Consider the following 8,403-nt stretch of genomic DNA (forward strand, 5'->3'; position numbering starts at 1 on the left):
CTTTATAACTTTAATTACATATTCAATTTCATTTTAACATCACTTACTACACTGCAATGTTGTTTTCTTGTACTATGGCAACCGAGTTTTACTTTACAAAACCTTTATGTGACGCCACTTTACTTCAGTCTACCGTCTGCTCATTGGCTGTTGTCTGCCTGTTTTACTTGTGTGTTTGTTTTGCTTTTATTGTAGAGAATGCTGCTGTAATAAGGGAATTTTCCGCTGTGGGTTGAATAAAGTATCTAATCTAATCTAAAAGGGTGCTTTTCATCTAATGAGGAGCACCTCCTCGCCAGAGTTTCAGGCTTCTTTGTTGGAAATGAATGCACAATACAGGGATGTAATCTACCACTCAGATCCACGTTGGCTTAGTCGTGGGAAAGTTGAAGAACACTTCTATAATCTATAATCAGAATTGCTCATAATCAAAACAATGCCCATCTCTACATCCTGAGCAACCCTGAGAGGTCGGCTGACCTCAGTTTCTTAGCGGATCGCACCGGCCGTCTGACCACAAGAAGACAGGCTCGTGTCGCAAATGTATGCACGCATGAATTTGTTGAGCTTTGACTTTGAGAGGCAAAGGCAACGCAGCATCCTCTGATGATCTCGAGCACCAACACACAGACATTAGCCTGTTCTCTAACCATAACCCTAAATCCCTACTTCAAACCAGAGAACAATAGTTTTGGTGTCCCAAATGTTTCAGCCTATTGAAATATGTTTGTGCCCCAGTGTAACTTTTCCTCTGTCATAGATCGTAGACCGTTTACAGAGCTCTCTTGTTAGTTTTATACTGGCAGTGATAACGTTGCATGGTGCAACATGGGGACTAATATGATATGCCGGAAGACATTTAGATTGGCTCAAACCTGAAGAGCCAATTAAAACATGAAAAGTTTTTTGTTAACAACAAAATAAGCGGAACAATATACAGGCTTAGTGGTTCAGGAATACATAAATGTGGGATGATGATTTGAAATCATAAATGGTTAATACAAACTGGAACCTAGTTTTCATTTATTTTGTACTTCTCCACCAAGATGTCACTACTCTCTGGATTTTCTGTAACAATCGTGATCGTATTGTCATATTTTGCAGCGCTGGAAAAACATTTAGCCTGGGCTTCTGACTGAAAACGTACCCCAAGGCAAGGATGGAGAAGAAACGATTTCCCCGACCAGAGTCAGGTCTTCCAGAGTCTTCCCTGTGGCTGGTCTGGACAGGAAGTCCCTTCACATTCCCTCAGCATCTCTGAACTCTTGTCCTGCAGCGCCCTCTTGCATTGCAGACGAGTGGGAATATAGGCCGGGTGCTTCCACAGAAGGAGCCGCCACCACCACAGCTGTAGGCGCATGAGATAGCAGGGCGAGGAGGAAAAGAAAGAGTCTTGCTGCTGGAGTCCTCTGGGGGATGGTCTCCTCTCTGTCGAGAGCTGGAGCTCCGAGACGTAGGACTGATGAAATAAGGAATGTTTTAAAGAGCAGCCATCCTAACGTGAGTCAACCCCCACAGCACTCAGATATGGAAACAGCATTACCATTAACACTCTGAGGCTTTTTTTTTCCTATCTGTGGCTCTCCTGGTCTTATTGTGTATTAATGCTTGTGTAACTTCCTGTAATGCCCAATCCAGTTCTAGGTGTCATGGTTTCAGGAGAACGTGGGCTATCATGATATGTGAGCTGCATGGGTGATACATCAATGTATAAATTGGTATATGACTATAAATGCAAAAGAAAAAACTAAACGGAAATTGAATCTCACAGAATGTGTTGAAGTCACACAGAGATCAGTGGACCTCTGTGTGACTTGTTTTTCCATCTTCCGGAAACCTGGACTTGTACTTAACCCTTGTGTGGTATTCGGGTAAAAAAAATGGTCCAAGTTACATTTTTTCTACCTGATAATCAACGGCCTAACCTACCATTTCCTGTGATAAACATGTATTCCTGACTCAGAACATTATTCTGGATATGACACTTATGTTGTTTCCATAGTGGATTTTTAACATGAATTATAACCTTATGACAAAAAATTAACCCCACTTCCATTTTTAATTGTGTGCTAGTAGAGACTGATGCATTCCCTAAACATAGATGTTATCTCAGCTGTTAGAAATTGAGATAAAGACAATAATTGTATATAGGAAAAATTTCATTTCAGAATTGTTTTTAAAACCCCAAATAAGTCTCGGGTCAGTTTGACCCGAGGGACCCGAGAGGGTCCCGAAGTGAAGACAACACCAGGGTTAAGGACTTGGAATAGACCTGTTATTAATTCACACTCTCTGCGTTATGTTTGCATTTGGGTTCTGCTCTTCATTCAAACGTAACGTTTCGATCTCTAAGGTATGAATGACAGAATGGACTCATCTAAATGGAGGAGTGTGGCCCCCCTGCAGGTGATCACTTTGTACTGAAAGTCAAACAATGCAACACAACCCCAGGTGGAAATCTGCATCTGAAGAGTGTTATCCTCCTGTCTTGAAGTCAATTAAGACAAAGGCCAACACACTGCCATTGTTGTTTTTACCATTGTTTGCAGCAGAGGATGAATCGAGCTTTGATATCTACATTGAACTTGACAGTTCTTTACATATTCCTAAATAGTTCCATGTTGAGATTATCTTTTAAATGTCTCTCTTTTAAGGTGATTGTTCAATATCCAGTGGAATTAAATAAAATACACTTAAGCCTTTCTCTTTTCTTTGTTGTCATGTCACATTTTAAATCCCTTATATTACTATTACTCATTCGAAAACCTCATGCATGAAATTCTTCATTTGTCCAAGAGATGGCACTCTCTTCATCTCTTGGTTTTCCTTGCACTGCTTTGACTTTTGTACCTCTCAGTGAACATGCAAGCTAACGAAGAGCAACTCATTCGAGTCTTCAAGCTACATAGCAAGATGATCACATGCTCATGTTTTCATAAAATGCTCTTTTTTTGCAGCAGAGTGGGTCTCATGAGTGGGAGCAGCACTGTTCGCACAATGATGCTCAGCACACACCAGCCAAAGAGACTGCAGGAAGGTAAATACTGCTATGTCCACGCAGGCAGATCCAATCATGGTAAGCATACATATTTTAGTCTAATTTGAAAGTTAGAACCCTCACTTCATTAAAAATCAGTCACATCTTGCCATTGGCAGCACGTACCAGGCTCTATTTGATCTTGATGCACCCTAAGGTGTGACGGTACAATGGTGGACTCAAATTCTCGACCCAGACAAGGAATCACAGGCAAGTAGTTTTATTGTTCAAAGAACAATGCAGGCGAAGGTACAAAAGTCAGATAAACAACGAGAATACAAACGCTGCAGAGTGAGTTACGTACGACTACAATCTGGCACAGGTACGTGGGAATGGTGAGTAGTTAAGCATTAGGCTGGGGAAGACGAAACAAATCTGAGGTGAGAACAGATAATCATAAAAGGTGGAAAACAAGCAAAGGCAGGAGGACATCTGAAATGAATGAAGACAAATAGTGGATTTCAAAATAAAACAGGAAGTCCATGAAAACAAACAGAACAACGGGTGCATTGAGAACGGGCCTGACATTTCACTTCACTGAAAAAGTTTTATTTTTTCATAAAATCCCATAAAATCTCTTCTAAACTATCCCGAAATGTAGGAAATGACAAAGACTCTACACTTAAATATTACACTAACAAGGAATTTACCTTTGCTGTTGGTCCATACACAAACATTTTAAATACGAATGTGAAATAAACAATAAATACAGAAACAAAAATGTGCAATATAAAAAGAGGCTGTGTGGATTAGTGCAGGATAGAATATATAATATGGACTGGTTTATAGTGCAGGATATGGTGTTAATGTCTGTGTTAGTGGGGGTCATCCTATTTTTCTCGCTTTCTCGTAATCTCTGCAATGAACTTGGTAAGAACAATATTATTATATTTGATAGAAATGATGGCCAAACCTATGAAAATGAGACCCAACATGTAATAAACCGGAGTTATCCTTTAATATAGTCAGAAAGCCTCAGTCAGAGGCCTTTGACTTGAAATCATCAAAGCACCCCATGCCTTCATTTTTTAACTGCATTAACAATATTGATGTTTTATCATCAATATCAATTGTGGCTTATAATTTTGGAGTCTTGATGGATAATAATAAAGAGAATTTCCCTGTTTGTTTTAGAGCAGAATGCTTGAAACCTAAGGTGTGAAACCTTTTATACAGTATATATACGTGTAGCAGAGCGATTTAAAGGGCTTTGCAGGAATGGTATCCATCAAATTGAAGTTGACACACCCCGAAGGCCTTGCTTTTGTCTGATCTCACCTTATGCCGATTTTCCTTCAGCCAACTACAAAGAGCCTGGTCCGGCTGAAGAGTGGAAGTGGACATCAAGATTGTTAGATTGTTTTCATTATTTGGGGGCTGAACTTGGAGGAGTCGGGAAAGAGAGTCAGGGGAAAAGAGCTGAGATAAAAGCAGAAGAGTGAAGGTTGTACCAAAGTGGATAAGATGGGATCCAGGAGGACGTCTCAAGGAGACGGGCGGAGATGTGGAGGCTGATAGGAGTTGGAAGGAGGGATGGATCTTCTCCTTTCTATCGCTGAGAGCAATCTGGAGAAGGGAAGAATAGAGCATCTCTGTCATATTCTCTTTGTCGTTGCTTCTTTCACCTCTGTCAACATTATCTGCTTTTAAAAAAAAAAGGAGTAGATAGTGCTGATGTGGGCACTTTAGAAACAAGATAGCACATGAATCTTAATGTGGCCCCTGATTTGACCCAACCCAAAACAGCAGTGACAAGAAAGGAAATGCTGTGGATATGAACTTAACGGTGGATCTGAATCTAAATGATGCCGTGAACTGTTCCTGTTTTGCACTATTATTTCTAACAGAATGTTTAATTATCCTCCACAACCTGGGCACAATCGACGAGGTAATGTCCCTGGCAGAGAGAAGGTAGACGCATAGGGGCGGTTGTGGCTCAGTGGTAGAGCGGTTGCCTGCCAATTGGAAGGTTGGTGGTTCGATCCCCCGCCTCTGCAGTCATTGTCAAAGTGTCCTTGGGCAAGACACTGAACCCCGAGTTGCCCCCGGTGCTGCGCATCGGAGTGTGAGTGTGTGTGAATGTTTATCTGATGAGCAGGTGGCACCTTGTACGGCAGCCCCGGCCACAGTGTATGAATGTGTGTGAATGGTGAATGTTTCCTGTAGATGTAAAAGCGCTTTGAGCAGTTGTTAAGACTGGAAAAGCGCTATATAAATACAGCACATTTACATAAGGACGTTAGTGTCTCCGGCTGATGACAGCAGATGGGGCGGAGGCTCTTTTTGAATGTCTCCGGGACCTAGAGCGTTGGCAAATGAGCACATCTAGGACATAGAGGAGCAGATGGTCACGCTGACCTTAGCCAGCAATTCCAAAAGCTAAAGCTGTGTTTTCCGAAAGAAAGGACATTATGGGATGTTACATTTCAACGGTACCCATGCCAAATAGGATAATTTGTCCGAGAAATAATCATTATCTGACGCTAACATAACCCAGTGGAAACATTAAAGGACAGAGCGAGTGTGATTCCATGTTTTTCCTATTGTCAACAAATCTCATTAAAAGACCAAATCCGATGCGTCCACACATTTCTTAACTTTCTGACTTCCTTTCCCTGTCACTGGCACTCAGCTGGCAGATGTTGTTCATTTTAAATCAAAACTTAAAACTAATTTATTTAGAATGGCTTTTAATACGCAGTAGTGGTAGTTTTAAACTTCCCTCTTCTTCTGATAATTTTAGGCACCTTTATCTATGCTTAATGTGTTTTTTTCTTGTCTTTTATTGAATGTTGTGTTTGTCTATACTTGGTTGATGTAAAGCACTTTGGACACCTGTTGGTTGATGTAAAGTGCTACATGAATAAATGTTGATTGATTGATTGATTGGTTTTATAGATATCAGAAAAAGCTGCATTATTTCATATATACGTCAATGGATCTGATGCCTAAATAAAATGTGAAGGTTGTTTCTAGTAGTGACAGACCCACATAGAATTAGCTGCTCTTTAAGGCAGTTTAGCATCTTTCAGCTCATGACTTGGGTTCCACGACCCAAAAACTTGACAGTTCTGCACTCATACACTTCATTTCCAGCAGTTGACAGCTGTTTTTGTCCAAAAGGCTCTCTTATAAACCCACTGAACACAATACCTGCTCAACAACAAATATCAGACTTAGGTCAGCTATAAACTTAAAAGTTATAAACTAGCATGTGGACATAGTGGAGCATGTAGTGGCTAAAGAGGCAGATAATTTGCTCGGAGCCCAAATTAGAGCTAAAAGTACGGTGAATATTGGTCTGTCTGTATAGTTTTGCTCAACGGATGTACATTGCTGGGATAAAGCCTGTCCCTCCCATTCTGCTATCTATTTCTCAAGGGCTTAGAAAAAATTACAAATAAACCAGAGTGTTGGCCCCATCCCAGAGTAGATAAGCAATGTAGCCAGACTATGGCAATGCGAGACTAGTGGAACAGTAACACAACAACAAATGAATGCGTTTGCCTCTCTGTGTCTGCCTGGTGTGTAGGCAAATCACCAACTTTGTGTTAACACCTTACTCTGTAGAAGCAGTAACCACCATGTAAGCACCCTCCCGCCTCAGATGGTGCCGGTGCCGCAGCAGCGATTGGATAGCCAGCGGGAAACTATTGCCATTATCAGCACTGCAAGTCGTCATCATTTCAGCTCAGCCACCTCCACGTTGTCTTGTGATGTTAGTGGAGAAAGCCGTGTGCAGCCATGGCAACCGTGTGAATGTCCATCACACCCTGGCAAGAGCCATGTGGAGGCATCCACTGCCCGGACTATATATTGTGCTTATTTTTACGTACGGCACCTTTAAGAAAGGGTCACAAATATATAGTTCCATTTATTTTCCTAAAAAATGTACATTTTCTTAATGCAGTGAGGAGCTGTAGTTTTTAACAAATGTTACACCTGATTAATAGGAATTACACTAGCTGCATGAACTGAGACCATGTGAGTATCATAAGTGTTTGTTTCACTCTCATCACCACTTAATTGCTTCATGTTACATGCAGACAGTGTTGATACATAATCTACTTCACTGGTTGCTCCACATCATGTTGTTATTAAATGCCTTCTTGAGGGTAGACACAGCGAAGCAATCACATCATAAAAGTCTGAAGTAACACACTACTCCAAAGTGGGTCATAATGGTGATTAGCAGCATCTTTCGGCAATGAAGAGGTCTGGCAATTATCATCTTTAATATGCAAGGTCTTAACACTGGATAGCGAACATAGCTCCAATTAGGTCCAATCCTCTGCTCAAATTGCATGATCATTGGCCAAGAAAACAACATAAAGAACTGCTAAAATGTTGAAACTGTCTCCAAAGCCACTGTGATGTATTCCAGACAGAAACATAGCATTGACAGCACATATATGTATGTATTATATGTATACTGTATATAGTTTTTTGTATTGCTAATTGGCATGTGGCCTAATATGACTCACCTTTGTAGCAGTGTTTGCACAGGCAACGTATTAAACTTCACATGGTCCTAACATTATTTTATCTCCAATGTATTTATATTTCTACAACTAAAAAGGGTTACCGAGCAGTCAAATGAAACGCGGCCACGCCTGGCAAAAGCCTGTGCTGCTCTATTGTTGCATCTGGCAGATTAAAGTTGTAGCAATGACAACAAAAGCCTTTGAGCTCGGCGACAGGTGGGGTAAATAACCCTGTCTGTGACCCGGGGCTCTCCTTTGAGGATGCTGCTTGCAGCTAAAAAGGTGTGACGCGAGCTGTAGTGCTGCTGTCAGGGGCGGCCTGTGTATCTCCCAGACTGGTCTGGGGTTGGGGTACAGGTGTCGAGGGTTCAGAGGCTTGTATTGTCACCGGAGAGATAAGCAAGACAGCAGGCCTGATGAGCAATCTTCTCTGAGGAGCCTGCTGGACGGGCTGGGAGTGGTTGATAGGTGTTTGGTAAAATAACAGAGTTGGGAGGAAAAGCTGTGCAGCTCAACCTCTGTGGTATATGGAAAAAACACAAGTTATGTTGGGTACTGAAGCGATTAACCATCAAGAGAACATTTTAATAATGGATTAACTGTCCTACTCATGTTTCAGGGAAACATGCCAGCCATTAGCTGGATCCGCTTTTCAGATGTGGAGAGTTGTTGTTGTCTGTTTGATATAATTGAAATGCTTTGGGTTTGGCACTGTGGGACAAATAAAAACCACAACCTTTTCTTATTAACCAAAGTGCATTTGTAGTCTAAACTAAGGTGACCAGGTTTCTCAGACAAAATCTGGGGACATTTTCAGCTCAGAGGCGTATATACCTACAAAACACGTCATGCTTTTATTTTTGTAAAACTTAAAACGGGGAC

At 41.3% G+C, this 8,403-nt stretch overlaps 1 long non-coding RNA gene across 1 annotated transcript in view; it reads right to left on the bottom strand.

Moving 5' to 3' along the window:
• Positions 1–343: 343 nt before the first annotated feature.
• The window catches only part of LOC116697692 (uncharacterized), a 21,871-nt gene continuing 13,811 nt past the window's right edge, over positions 344–8,403 (bottom strand). The window contains exon 3 of the long non-coding RNA XR_004334031.1: positions 344–354. This is a non-coding gene — a long non-coding RNA (uncharacterized LOC116697692). The remainder of the gene's footprint in view (positions 355–8,403) is intronic.

The sequence above is a fragment of the Etheostoma spectabile genome, chromosome 2, assembly GCF_008692095.1.
Source record: "Etheostoma spectabile isolate EspeVRDwgs_2016 chromosome 2, UIUC_Espe_1.0, whole genome shotgun sequence".
In the NCBI taxonomy this organism is placed as follows: domain Eukaryota; kingdom Metazoa; phylum Chordata; class Actinopteri; order Perciformes; family Percidae; genus Etheostoma; species Etheostoma spectabile.